The 15,447-nt window shown below is 41.4% G+C and overlaps 1 long non-coding RNA gene across 1 annotated transcript in view; it reads left to right on the top strand.

Moving 5' to 3' along the window:
* LOC307209738 overlaps positions 1–13,703 on the top strand; it is a 38,664-nt gene extending 24,961 nt beyond the window's left edge. Inside the window, exons 3-4 of the long non-coding RNA XR_013835736.1 lie at positions 10,630–10,677; positions 13,658–13,703. This is a non-coding gene — a long non-coding RNA (uncharacterized lncRNA). The remainder of the gene's footprint in view (positions 1–10,629; positions 10,678–13,657) is intronic.
* Positions 13,704–15,447: the final 1,744 nt, after the last annotated feature.

Here is a 15,447-nt window from a genome sequence, read left to right as displayed (position 1 = left end):
TAGTATGAAGCAATTCGCATACCTTGGATGAGTCTTCACAAAACTATGTCCTCATAGAGAAGGCAGTAATGTGAATCTACCTACAGGGTAAATTAAATCAAACCATCCAACTGTAAGAAATATATTAATGTTTTATTCCAATCTTCTTACTTTTGTCCTAGAATAAATCAGCTTGCGTCAAGTAGCCAGAACAAGGTTTGCCTTAAGGTCCAATTCACAGAAACTTTAGAAAAATTAGTTACTTTCCCCAGGCACTGCATCCAATCCTCCTTTCTTTACTTTTTGAGTTGAAGAGTTCTTGTGGGCATGTGTGGTGTTCCATCACCAGCATAAACTGCAATCTAGCACACTCTGATTCAACCTGTGATTCATCTCATATGGGTTGCACTGTATTGTGGTTTTTTGATCACCAGATTACTGCTTTCCCACAAGATTTGCATAGGAAGCTTTGTGGTCATTCAAAACCACTATAATACAAGTTCAGGGGCAAAAAATGTACACCACAGATTATGAAAGTTACACCACACAAGTCGAAAAAGGATGCCAGCAAGGTTAATGAATAGAATAGAAGGCAGTTTTAAAAGGTAATTCCGCTTCTTTTTTAAAAGTAGAAGATTATCCCAAATGAGGGATATAAAAAGAGATCCAGACTCTGAGGGAGGAAATGTGACTTGACAATAAGCCAATCATAAATACAAAAGACAAAACAAATGATATGTTGCCCACTAAAATAAAAATAACAGATGCCTAATGGATCAAAGTCAAGGAAGGAATTCAATATTGTGCCATTAGGGCAAGCATTCTAGCCTACTAGACAAAATGATTCCCCCTTGCACTGGTCCATGGGCCATCCAGAGCCAATTTCGGGGTGTAGCGAGGAGAGGAAGGGAGGGGGAAAGCTTCACTGCACAAGCAGAAGCCCTTGTGCTTCTGCTTGTGCAAGAATCTGTCAAGAAACGTTCTCTTGTTTTTAGAGATTCTTGTTTTTATCTGTAAGCTGCCTTGATTTCCAGGAGGAAAAAGTGGGGTATAAATTAATCTTTAATTATAACAATTTATACATAACACTTTATCCACTGCACAGGGTAGATATAGTACATAAGGATTTCAATATTCTACCCTTTTTTTTTTTTTTGCAGAAACATTCATTTATCATGAAGGTACAGCATTTATGAGGGACGCGGGTGGCACTGTGGGTTAAACCACAGAGCCTAGGATTTGCCCATCAGAAGGTTGGCGGTTTGAATCCCCGCGACGGGGTGAGCTCCCGTTGCTCGGTCCCTGCTCCTGCCAACCTAGCAGTTCAAAAGCACGTCAAAGTGCAAGTAGATAAATAGGTACCGCTCTGGCAGGAAGGTAAACGGCGTTTCCATGTGCTGCTCTGGTTCGCCAGAAGTGGCTTAGTCCTGCTGGCCACATGACCCAGAAGCTGTCTGCAGACAACACCGTCTCCCTCGGCCTATAGAGCGAGATGAGCACGCAACCCCAGAGTCAGTCACGACTGGACCTAATGGTCAGGGGTCCCTTCAACTTGACCTTTTTACAGCATTCATAGAAAAAATTAAAAATTTATATTTTTGTATTTTAACAACCAAGGCAAACTGCTCTGAAAATATTGATTGAAAATAGGCATTCAAGTACTTATTATGCAATCATAGTTCTCTACTGAAGTCACATAACTACACTGTCCATTGAAATATTTATGGTTCATCAAGCATAGACTTGACTTTGTACTGATGGCATGACAGAAGCCCCACTTTGTTGCTATCCATTGTATGAGGGACTTTGACCTACATCCAGAAGTCATTTTTGCTAAGTATGAAATATAACACAATCATATATTTCATAGTTAGTATTCCTTTGATGTCAAAGCATACAGGCTGACAAATGTACAACTGTACATGAGAAGGAATGTTGCTTAGAATTTTGAAAAAAAATGCAATAATTTGCTTTAACTGGCTTTTTTACTCTTTCATCTTACTTGACTAAGAACCTGAATGTCTCAGTTCAAATTTGGCAGCCCCATCCTGAAAACATCCACTGACAAGTATAGCACATCTATTGCAATGTTAAGCCACCTCCTCTCTTCTCTGCTGCATTCCAGTGGTGTTCATCCCCAGTAAACTGTCCTGACTCCTGACCCATTGGCTTTTTCAATAGCTTCCTACAGAACAGCACTGAGGACAGGGTGAAAATATACCACATGCAACCATGTAAAGGCCAACCCTGTAGGTTGGTAACACAGGGCTCCCTACTCTGAAATGGGCATGGGGAGGACACCTGTATTTTGGTGTGCATCTTCCCATTTTCAGGTAAAAGGGTAAAAGTAAAAGACCCCTGGACAGTTAAGTCCAGTCAAAGGCGGCTATGGGGTTGCAGCACTCATCTTGCTTTACTGGCCGAGGGAGCCGTTTGTCCACAGACTGTTTTTCCTGGTCATGTGGCCAGCATGACTAAGCTGCTTCTGGCGAACCAGAGCAGCGCACGGAAACGCCGTTTACCTTCCTGCCAGAGCGGTACCTATTTATCTACTTGCACTAGTGTGCTTTCGAACTGCTAGGTTGGCAGGAGCTGGGACAGAGCAACGGGAGCTCACCCCGTTGCAGGGATTCAAACCACCAACCTTCTGATCGGTAAGCCCAAGTGGCTCAGTGGTTTAGACCACAGTGCCACCTTAGTCCCCTTCCCATTTTACACACACACACACACACACACACACACACACACACACACTGACCCTTATACAGATCAGAAATTTAATCAGTAGATTAAGCCACATAAATGACAGACTGAACCATGCATTGCATCTCTGCTGTATTTATGAGGCGGTTCATGGTCCATATACCGGTAGTTCTTTTAAAAAAACATTAAATACATTTTAAGCTCCACGCTGCATAGTAAAATATCTCAGGAAGTGACTGTATGTCATCATGTGCAGTACCTTCCTGGGAAATTATTATTACTATAATTATATCATTATAATAATTACCCACCATTCACCCTAAGGTCACAGAGTTACAACAATGAAAACACAATATTAAAAACTGTTTAAAACAACTAAATGATCATAGGAATAAGATGGGTCCCAAAATTTGGCAAAATATGGGGCAGAACTGTATGAGGAAAGATGGCTTGATCCCATGTGCCTATAACTAAAAAAGAGAAATCTTAACTTTGTGCCAAAAATATAATGTGAACACCAGATGCCACCACAGAAAGGTCCTGCCTTTTGTGACTTACTGATATTAAAGAAGGTACTTGGAGAAAGGCCTCTGCAGAAGATCTCCCCCCACTTTAACTTTTTTATTTTTCAGTTTCTAAAAATACATATCACAAATGTCCCCCATATGCTGCCACCCCCCAGGAAACATTCCATGTATAAACCATGTAAATAGTCAAACTTTACATTTATAAGTAGGTTTCTTCTAATCTCTACCTTAACAGACTGTCCCAAAGTGAGCCATGGGTAACTGGTGGTGAGAGGGCAACCATGCCCTTTCTGCCATATTGAATAAACATGCACCACACAGTTTCAAAATTGAATTGTTTTCCTGAGTGCTCTAAGATACTCATTACTTTCTCCAGCCACTATTCTGCTCCACCATGCCTCTAGCATTAAGTTAGTAGCTGTTTTCCAATATTGTATTATATTTCTAGCTGCAGGCATGAAAAAGATTTGTAGGTCCTTATACAATAAATTCTTATTGTCATCTATAAAGGTAAAGGTAAAGGGACCCCTGACCATTAGGTCCAGTCGTGATCGACTCTGGGGTTGCGGCACTCACCTCGCTCTATAGGCCGAGGGAGCCGGCGTACAGCTTCCGGGTCATGTGGCCAGCATGACTAAGCTGCTTCTGGCGAACCAGAGGAGCGCACGGAAACGCCATTTACCTTCCCGCCAGAGCGGTACCTATTTATCTACTTGCACTTTGACATGCTTTCAAACTGCTAGGTGGGCAGGAGCAGGGACCAAACAACAGGAACTCACCCCGTCGCGGGGATTCGAACCGCTGACCTTGTGATCAGCAAGTCCTAGGCTCTGTGGTTTAACCCACAGCGCCACCTGCATCCCTATTGTCATCTATAGACAAATTTAATAAAGCCATCCTTGGAGCAGGTTGCATCAGAAGATCGTAAGACACAGGCAGGCTGAGATGGGAAGAAGCACCTCTTAAGGGTTTGGTTCCCAAGTCATTTAGGACACCAGAGGAAAGCATCAGTGCTGGGCTTGAGGAGGCAGGCACCATCATTCTTTCAAAATAAGTGTAATATAGGCCACCCTCGCTGCGCCAGTCAGGGTTCTGCACTGGCTTCTGCAGTAACTGAACCGCCCGGGTCATTGTTAAGGGCAGCCTCACATCTGTGCATATTTGCTTCATACCAGCAAATTGCAAGGTTGCAACTTACCTTGGCGCATGTCTCTGTGCAAACACAACCAGTCGTTTCTTGTAAGAAGTAGAATAGGAGACACAGGAAATGGAATTACCTCCAAGCCAAAGTGATTCTATCAGCATGATTTCAACTCAAAGCAGCCAAAGCAAGCAAGTCCAAAAGGAAAATAGAAAAGCATATACAGTACGGGGTGGGGTGGGGGAGAGAAACTACCACTACCACCCACAGTATGCGCTCTCCCCACAGATTGCGGCCCCTGTGTTTTCAGGCTTCCTGCCTTATCCTTGGAAATGCAACTGAGGCTCCAAACAGTTTGCGGCTGTTACAGTGCCAAGATTTAACATGCCATTTTACATGACTTTGCAGCCCTCCCAATCCTGCAGTCACTTCAGCAAACAGTGTCTGCGATTAAAATCTTAAAATTTATCTATTGTAACTGGCAGGTTTCCTTCAGAAAAAAAAAGGAAGACTCATTCCACATATATCCAGAGAGTTACACTGCTATGGAACTGGTGCTTAACTTCTGATATTAATGTCCATTTTATCTAGAACAAATAGCGAAATGGATCTCAATGTGCTGTGCTTTATGAACATGTTGAATTGTAGCTCGTGTAAGTTTTGGTGAAATTTGGTGACATTAATACTTACTTTCTTACTGAAAGAAGGATTTATATCTAGATGTTAGGATAGAGAGGATAAAGAAAACAGGAAAACAGGAAGACAGAATGAGAGATAAAGGAGGTGCTGTGGGATTGGTGGAAGTCAATGTCTTGTTGTTGTTGTTTTAGTGTTTATAACATTAACTTGTAAGATATGGATTTGTTTGTTTTTTTGTTTTGTTTTGTTTTTTATCTTTTTTAGTTTTCGAATGTTGTTTTTTGTGTGTTGTGTATTGTTATCTTTTGATACCTTTCGTGTTGTTGGTGTTGTGTGGAAAATACTAATAAAGTTCTTTAAAAAATAATAATACTTTCTTTCTTTCACTGAGATTATGCGTTACGTATTTACCAAACTAGAGTACATCAATGTTAGGGAGATAATTCGGTACAACATCAGTATCTCAAATTATAGATTCTATCAGCATGTTCAATTGTTTCGTTGAGAAGGAGGAGCTCTACTTCTTAAGAACCAAAGCAAAGTATGAAGAAATACCAGTGATAATAATAAAAAAGAGGCTTTCCTGGCATCGCCCAAATAATCCAAGGATCCAGAGCTGTCTATTTCAATCCAAGAAGCCTCTTCAGGCATTGCAAACGTGATGAAGAAAATACACGGAGATAAGCCAGGATGGTCAAACTAATTGCACTCTTGCTGTCATTGCTTCCATCATGGAGGGTAACTGTAAGAAGCTGTAAGAAGCTGGGAGTCTCCTGTATCCATAGTGTTCTGAAATGTATGGACAGAGGGGCTCCCGGCATCATACAGCTGTCTTCCACAAGTTGGAAGGCTACAAAAACAGGGATGGGAAGGTGAAGATAGCATGTTCATCCCACTCCTCCATATCCTCACATGCTTCCTTCTCTACACATGATGTAACACTGAAGAGGACTAAGGTCTTCACTGATGAATTCTTTTTCATTGCTTTTCATCCCTTTCTGCTCCTATCACCCCCAGCCCAAGAACAAGCACAAAATATTACAACCCTTTGTTAGACTTAACCCTTCATCAGAACCAAGGGTTTGGGGGAGCTCTCTTAGTCTGGGCTCAGATGCATTGCATAAAAGTCCAACCCAGGTTAGGTTTTTACTACCAGGGGAGAGAAATGGTATTTCTACAGGCAAAACATGTTGCTTAGGCTGAAAATCTTGTCATAATTTCTCTCCTTGCAGCACATTATATATGCCATTTTCTCAGCTTGGGAGCTTTGAATTTTAGCCAGTACTGAACTGAAAGATGGCAAACACTCCTAATAAAACTTTTTTTAAAAAAGATTTCATTCATATTCCAAGTAACTATACAAGTCCCAAGAAAAGCCACAGAGCGCCTGACAAATCACCCCAAACTCATACCACGGTGGAAAAAAGAAACCATAGTGGTGTGCAAACTATGTGGATAGTTAACCTTAAGCCTGAATGGTCTCGCTTTTGCGGTTTGATATCCTTAACGTTATTCACAAGCAAGATTTCTCTTGCCATGTTAAGAAAAAACTTTCACAAGCTACAACACGTCTGGCTGGCTACAGTATGAAGAGCTTTCCAGTACACACATCCCCCACTCTTGCACACAGAGTACGGACTTAAATTTAGCAAAATTGTTACACAAACATTTTGATTTACTTTCCCATGTGTTTTGGTGTGCGCTTTCTGCGTGCTTGGTGGCTCAAGGAAAAGAACAGAAACATGGCAGGCACCATCCAGGAACATAAGATGATTCCTTGAGGTCTGAAGCAAAATTGGACCTGGTTCCTGAAAGGTGGCAAGTGTGGGAAATACCAGGGCCCCCAGACCAGCAAAAGGAACACCACCCTAACAGAGCAAGCAATCTACAGAATATCCCAGTAGATTACAAGAAGCCTCATAGAATTATCACTTTGCATATCCTGCCTCTTTCATGTGGAAAGAGTGGCATTGAGGAAAGAATGGCCAAAGGTCCCCCAAACCCTGGTTCTAGTCTGGAGTAAAAGAAGCAAAAATTGAAGTCACGTATCTGTAGAATGTAGAGCAGCAGACTTGGAACAATTGAAAGGATAGAGACAAATCACCTTCCCTGGCCTCTTAAGTTTGATATGCTGGATAAATATAGATGAATTGGGGGGTGGGTAAAAATGCTTACGATCAAATTTGATGGGGCAGGGGGGCAGATAAACAAGATGCCCTCAACTAGCCAGAGCAGAAAGAGCTTTTGAGTTCTCTGCCTAGCTTACTAGGCTCGGAGAGACTCTTGCATGGGTTCTGGAGGCCTTTGTGACATCTCAGACAGCCCCACAAGATCTCCTGAATCTCCCCAGAGCCCGTGAGATACCTTCTCAGAGCCTGGTAGGCAAATCTGAGAGCTTTAAAGCTCTTTCCACACCAGGAAAGCCCAGTGCAGAAAGAGCTTTTAAGCTCTCTGCTATGCGTGTGTTCAATTTGTGTGATTGTGGACTGGCTGGCTGCCAAGTATGCAAAGCTGCGATTGCGCATGTTAAGTGTGTGCAAGTTGAGAGTCGTCTGTACTTCCTTTTGTCTATCACAAATCTTCCAAGAAATAACTTCATCGGATGTCCTTGACTTCTAGTATTTTGAGATAGTGACAAAAATATCTCTCCATCCGCTTTCTCAGCACTATGTATACCCCTCTCTGTACCTTTGCCATTTCATTTTTAAGTTTAAATAAGGCTGTGATCCACTGCCCAGCTACTGTGAATGGGATATGCCTCTCTTCTGTCCAAACCTATGCTCAAGAAATAAACAACTGTATTTCTTATGCAGAAAACTGATTATGCAGAAAATGGCCTAAATATATGTACCTAACCACATTGCAATTCAGTGATTCAAATTCACCATGATGGCCGTCTAAGTACAGCAAATCTTAGCAACCAGATAATCCAGGAAATGTTTGGGGGCCCCCTCCCTAAAAAAAATGGATATGCGAAACAATGGCATTGTTATTTCCCACTCAGCACATCAGTAGCATCAAAATGCTCATTTATTATATTTGTACCCTGTTCTTCATGGAGCTCAGCTCAGAATAGATGGCTCCCAGGTGATCTCCTATTCTGGCATTGCTGAGGAACAGACCTCCTTTAGCAAAGGCATTTGAAAATGATGGTGTGTCTGAAAACCATCCATGGGCATAGGTGTCTAAGGGTCAAAAATAGCGGAAATAAAATATTTGTCTTGCATGGTGTATGGATGTCTTCTAGTGTGGCTTCAGTTCCATCATCAGGAAAGGCTCCAACACAATTACTACTATGCCATACTTACTTTATTTACCAGCGGAAAATGATCCTGTGGAACAATTTCTGCCTTCGGCTTCTTCTGGGAAATGGGTGCAGTTGTAAGCAAACTACCTTTTAAAGAATTTAAATGTGACTGGGCAAAACCTCCAATTAATGTTGTAATAATGAGTATACAGGTTGAGGAAAACATATCCTTTAAAGCAATCATGAAAATGAGTAGAAAACTGAGATTCCTTAACATTCTTAAGGTTTGCCATTTGTTTTCATAACCATTCATAGAAAGTGACCACGAAAAAAGCCTTTTTTAAAAAAGAGGCAACCTGATGCTACTATTTAAAATATAATCATAGATTAATACCAGAAAACTATCATCCACACTATTTAATCGTATGCTAAGAAATCTTTGAAAACTATATTAAGCCACTCCAACTTTATATTTATAGAAAGGGGTTAGATGTTGCCACAGAAAGCAAGATTTCCAATAAGGCCAAATCTCAAGAGGTAGTAGTAAATAATGAGCAAAAATCATGTAGTGAGTCCATTCAACAAACCCTTGCTTCCTACTGGATAGGAAGGAAGCACAGTGAATTGCAGTCCTTTACCTAAAATAAACCAATAAGCCAATGTCGTCCATAACAATTCTTTTTATGCTGTCTGGAGTACAATCTTTATTTTTATTTTTTAAAAAGATTGTCTTTCACTAGGGCCTTCTATCCCCTTCCACCCCAGCCTTGAATCTCATCCATCACCCTGCAGGCAAAGTGGGTTTTGGGGGTGGGTGGGAGCAGGGTCATTTTACTGACACCCAATTGCTAATTCAGAGTGTTGGTGAACAGGAGTACAACAGACTTTGATCTTCTTAGCCAGTATTGATCACACTGTGGGCTATTTTATGGATGGAGTCGGGAGTTGAAAACAACAATACAAGCGGAAAATAAATACGCAAATAAAAGTGGCTGGATGTGACTGACTCTTCTGGGTTAGGGATTTCTGGGCTAGGGAGGGGAGTGTTGGCATTCCAAGTTTTTAATTTTTCTCTGCTGGTTTGTGCATGGGCGTATCATTTTATTGTTACTATGCTACCACTGTTATGGGAGAGGGGTATTTTCTATATGTATGCTGTACGGAATGATAAATATTTAAGTTGTTTTTATTAAAGGATTTTCATAGTTAACGTCTTATTTTTTATTTATCTTATTTTTTATTATTTATCAAGAGCATTTGTACCCCCCTCTTCAGCCAAAAAGGCTCCCAGAGTGGCTTATATAAAATCAATCTGCAGACTTGCAATCTAAAATAAAATAAAATGGGTACCAATGTACATATTTATGGGTGTGTATGTGTTTGTGTGTTCCCCTTTATTACAGTTAAACTCTTTGTTTCAGAGTATCCACACAGAAGCCAAAGGATTGCTGCCAAGTAAGCACAGGAAGGCAGTTCCCCCAAAGTTTGATCCTCTTGAAGCATACAGAGTGATCAACACACTCCAGTCCTCTGCATTCATTAATCCATCCACCCACCCACCTTCTATGGTAAATGCATCCGTCAAACCCATCTGCTGAACTCCATATGCAGGCTCCCCATCTGATTATGCCAAAATGCATTCCTTTGGGGTGATGTGAATGGAACAGTCCTTGAGCATGGGAGAACTCTCTCTCCCCCCTCTCTCTGTGTGGGTGGGTGGGTGTATATGCCCATAGCATCCCATAATCCTAAATCTTTGCATCACTGAATCTGCTGGCAATACCTGATGCAAATATTTTAAATTTAGCACCTCATTTAGGCCTTCATGGCCTTCCATTCAGCTGCTGTACTTTTATTTGGATATATGAGCCATAAGAAGTTAGTGTTTTTTAAAATCATGTAGATAGTTTGTGATTAGATATTGCTTTTTGGGGGGGGGGAGCTGCAACTGATGCTTTGTCCCTAGTGCCTGCCATTTGCAAAAATGAAAATGAAATGGAAGTGGTACACATAAGGGACCCTCCAGCTCATAAATCAAAAGAGGAGGCTAATCTGTGCATGCGCGGCAGCTTACAGTTGAGTCCTCCCTTTCCTTGGAAAGCCAGTGTTCTGAAGATATCCAGATGTGCATCTGAGTTCACATGGATTTCTGCATAGGGATGAAGTCCCTTCACTTTGTTATCACACAGTGTGAAATATTTGTTTGGGGGGAACAAAACTGGATGTGGTGCTTGTTCATTTTAGCAAGCTGAATTACCCTGTTAGCAATAACAGTAAAACTAAATTGCGTTTTTGAGGAGCATAGATTATTTCAAGTCAAACATGTTACCGGCACTGCTGTAGTCTTTTTTTTTTTTTTTTTTGCTCTTTGTAGATTAGTTTGCTCTTTGTAGATGCTGATGATGTTTGGCTGCCAGGTACATAGAATTATGGCCATACAAGTGAGTATTCAAGAATGGAAACAAAGGAAGGTTTTGAACGCATCCTTGGCCTCTATCAATGTCTAGTATGTATAACCATTTAGCTTCCAGCAGCCTTTGCAACACATCTAAGATCCAGGGAGGAAAACAATTTCTTGTCACAGTTACTAATAAATAATAATAATAATAATAATAATAATAATAATAATAATAATTAATTATTATTATTATTATTATTTATGATTTTTACCTCGCACATCTGGCTGAGTTCCCCCAGCCACTCAAATGTTAAAAACAATACAGCATTAAATATTAAAAACTTCCCTAAACAGGCTGCCTTCAGATGTCTTTTTTTTTTTTTAAGTAATTTTTATTGGGTTTTCACATTTTAAAAACACACACAGATGAAAACAAAAACAAAACATGTATAATTTCATAACCTTACTTTCTTAACCCCACTCCCTGACTTCCCCCCACCCCCCCTTCATACATCCCAAATCCAATAATTAGCTCAGCAGGTTCTTATCTCTCTTCTTTAACATATTATTGTTTTTTTTTTTTAAATTAATTCTTATTACTTGGCCAAATTTTACTTGTCCAATTTTCTTATAAATATTAAGTTCTTTTCTAAGGTCGACCCAAATTCCCTTCCACGAATTTCCCCCTTTTTATATTGAATGTAGGTCATAATAGCCAAACACAAAAGTCATAAAAGTTTTAAAATTCTGTTCTCCCCTCCCTCCCTACCCCGGTTTCTGTCCCTTCCCAAATAGATGTCCACAAAACAGTTCTTAGCCTGGATTCCTCACATCAGAGGCCTTCAAATCTCTGTCAGTCTCTCTCTGCCGGTTTTGTTGGTAGCCCTCTTTGTTGGTCCTCAGTTCTCGAAGGAGCTCTGGCACAGTCTCATCAAATTTTCTTCCATCCAAAATACTTGGTAACAGCTGCTGCAACAAGCCAACTGATCTCCCATACTCAAAGAGGAAGCCCCAATCATATTTCTTGTTTCTTTTAAGTTCCAGTATTCCAAGTGTTCCATGGGCTTCCTCTTTCCACTTTCGCATCTTTCGCAGATTGGTAATCCCAAGATCTTCTTCTTTATGTTCTAGCAGTGTAGGCTTCAGATTGGTACTCTCCTGTAGTTTCTTAACTCCTTCTTCCCTCTCCTCCAGTTCCAAAAAAGTCTCCTCTGGTTCAGCTGCAGATTTTGTTTCAGTCAGATCCTTTATGCATTCAGCAGGGTTGCTTGTTTTAGAGTTCAAGGTTATAAGTTGTTTGTTCATAGCCATGCTTTGCTCTTGCAGTATTCCCACGAGAAGAAACATTCTTTCTATCTCTGCCTGTAATTTTCCATCTGTAGCCATTGTAATGTTTCAAAGTTTCCCCTAGGGGGATTCTAGTTACTTAATAGTCCTTTCCCAACAATCTGTTGCTTTGTTATTTGTAACTACTTTGTTCCCAAGCACTTTAATTCAAATATAGCAAATTTAGTCCAGAGAGATGTTAAACAATAAAAATTTTTAACTTTAACTGCCCGTTTGACAGCTCCTTTGACAGCTGTCAAACTCCTTGTTCCTTTTCCTCCAGCTCACACACAGGGGCACTCCCGGGTCAGGGGGGGGGGGTTAGACAAAAGCTTCTAAAGTTCGACTCTTACTCTCCAGCACAAATCTTCTTCTGTCAAATTCATGGAATTAATGTCTTTTAACTCGTACCGAAAAAAAAAAGATCTCTCCACCTTAGTTCTCCGATCCTTGCTTTAAATCTTTTGTAAATAGAGGGGGTGCGGACTTCCCTTTAGCACATCCCCCGGTCGTACCGAATTTAAAGGTAAAAATTTTAAAGTCCAAATTCCATTCTACTCACGGGTTATTTCAAGTCCAAATTTCAGGGAAAAAAGTCAGCGCTCTCCGGCCATGGCTCGCGGCTTCGCTCCACTGCAGTAGTGGTCTACTCACAGCACCACGCCACTCTCCGTACCCTCTCCGTAGCCTTTAAAAAGGCTCTTCGTGGGTCGGGGGGGCGCTTGAGGTGCCCACCGAGTCACCAAGTCCGCAGGCTTCCGCGCCTGCGGTTTCTAAGGGTCCCCGCGTCGCCGTCGCGGTGAGACCCATCTGCAGCAGAGCCGATTCCCTCCGGAGCTCGGAGGGAATCCGCCATTAGCCGATCGCGCTAACCCGGAAGTCCTGCCTTCAGATGTCTTTTAAAAAGAAGATATCTGTTTATTTCCTTCACATCTGAAGGGAGGGCGTTCCACAGTGCAGGTGCCACTACCGAGAAGGCCCTCTGTCTGGTTCCCTGTAACCTCACTTCTCCCAATGAGGGAACCGCCAGAAGGCCCTTGGAGCTGGACCTCAGTGTCCGGGCAGAATGATGGGGGTGGAGATGCTCCTTCAGGTATACTGGACCGAGGCCGTTTAGGGCTTTAAAGGTCAGCACCAACACTTTGAATTGTGCTCGGAAACGTACTGGGAGCCACTCCAGATCTCTCAGGACCGGTGTTATGTGGTCCTGGTGCAAAATAAGTAATTTTGAAGTGCTGTAGTAAGTAAGTGGTTTAAAAGTTAAGCTAGACATTGAGAAATATGGATATTCTCCCTGTATATCATTTTGGAAAGTCTGAAAATAAAAACTGCAGGCCAGAACCTTTTGCCTTTGATCTAAATTTCAAGGTGATATTTTTCTCCTGGGACCTAACTGTGAATGCAATCAAGAAAGCACCCACTGCCATCCTCCCTTGTTTTAAAAGAAGTAGCATTTGAGACTCAAACCAGCTGCTTTGAAATTAATGGCAAATATCCAGAACTGCCCGCTGCCTACAGCTCTTTCACTTTCTCTTGACTGAACTGATTTTGCCAGCTTTAGTGAGGACTCTTTATAATACATTCAATATGTGAACTTCCCTTTGGATGGGAAACAGTAGTTTTATGTTCAAATTTTTATTCTGCGCCTAATTTCTTAGGTTGTACATCATACCATCTTGGTTTTGTGTTTTTGCCAGTGGGGAAAGTTTGCCTTGATCCATGGTATCAGTCCTCTTCACGAACTGCAAGACATGAGTTAGATCACTGTAAATCCTCCTCTTTACTGGTGAGGACAACCCTAAGCTCCTCAGCCAATGCTTGTTATTTAAAAATCCTCAACCTTTGCAAATGTCATGGTTTTGTCATTTGACACATTGGTTTAGCTCCCCTTTATGAGGGACATGGTGAAGTTGGTTTTCTATATAGGGCGTTTCAATATAGCATATTGACACATTAAAACTAGTGCATTAAAACAACTTCGTGCAGCTCTCCCACTGCTTGCCGAGAGCTTCCTGAAGCCTGGAGAGCGAGAAGGGTCGGTGCGCACCGACCCCTCTCGCTCTCCAGGCTTCAGCGAAAGCCTGCATTCGCCCCATAGGACGCACACACATTTCCCCTTCGTTTTTGGAGGGGGGAAAGTGTGTCCTATAGGGCGAAAAATACGGTAATCCAATTCCACTTAAAAGCAGATGGAGACTGTCTATGCTCCTATACATAAACACACATTAAAATATCATACCTTACTGAAATAAATTTATATTTTTCTACTTTGACCTCTAAGGACACTTAATTTGAACATTAGCTTTTCAAGAAATGCCATGCTTCATACCTTCCATACCAATAATTGAGATTAGCTCCCGCCAAGTTTCTCCAGAATTTTGCTATACATGCCATCATCTTTAAATAAATTAACTAATGCTAGTTGTGGAGAAGGTGCCACCTGGCATTTTATAATAGTTCCAGTTACATGGAATAAAGCAGCCCAAAAGCATTTAACCTTGGGGCATTCCCATCATAGATACAAGTATACCCCAAGGGCACTTTTTAATTAATGTGGAATGGGCGTTTTGCTTTGATTTTAAAGAAAAATGACTATGTATGCACTAATCAACAGAGTACTGCATACATAGTCATTATGAAGAGTAATGCAGTAATCAGAATGTCCTTTTATTCTTTTTGTTTCTGATACCAACCTTTTAAAATCAAACCAGAAATAAAAACAAAGCCATCCTCAGAGTAGCCCCATTGAAATTAATGGGCACAGCTAACTTAAGTCAAGGAATTTCAGTGGTCTACTCTGAGTACAGTGGTACCTCTGGTTACAAACTGAATTCATTCTGGAGGTCCGTTCTTAACCTGAAACCATTCTTAACCTGAGGTACCACTTCAGCTAATGGGGCCTCCCGCTGCCTCCGCACTGCCAACATGTGATTTCTGTTCTCATCCTGAGGTAAAGTTCTTAACCCGAGATACTACTTTTGGGTTAGCGGAGTCTGTAACCCGAAGTGTTTGTAACCCGAGGTACCACTGTATCACATAGTTGGATACAATCCATGCAGAATAACAAAATACATTCTGCACCCAGTATCCCAGAAGGGAAAAAGTTCTTTGATCATCTTACTCTCCACTCCCATAACTGGCTGTCCTTCTCTTTGAATCACTTATTTGTTGATCCGTTAACTTGATCTTCTCATGACTTTTTAGGAAGTTGTGTCCCACATCTGCTGTCATTTCCTATCCAGAGTGGATTTTGTCTATTTCCGCTGTTTAGCCATGCTCAGAGCTGGTTCATCCATGGCCATCTAAGAGGGACATTTGACATGGACACTGTTTCTGTGTCTCTACTGCTCCTAGGGCAGGAGAGGGGAGACTGTGGCACACAGCACACCCAATGACCTCTTCCTCATTTGTTGTTCTAGGAACAAAGTCAGCCTGCTGAAGTTTCCAGAGTTTGTCTCGACAATACCGCTTCTCAACATGGAGGAAT

Source organism: Podarcis cretensis (genome assembly GCF_951804945.1).
Source record: "Podarcis cretensis genome assembly, chromosome: 2".
Taxonomy (NCBI): domain Eukaryota; kingdom Metazoa; phylum Chordata; class Lepidosauria; order Squamata; family Lacertidae; genus Podarcis; species Podarcis cretensis.
The sequence above is the reverse complement of the archived record's forward strand: the minus strand, read 5'-3'. Positions and strand labels throughout refer to the sequence as shown.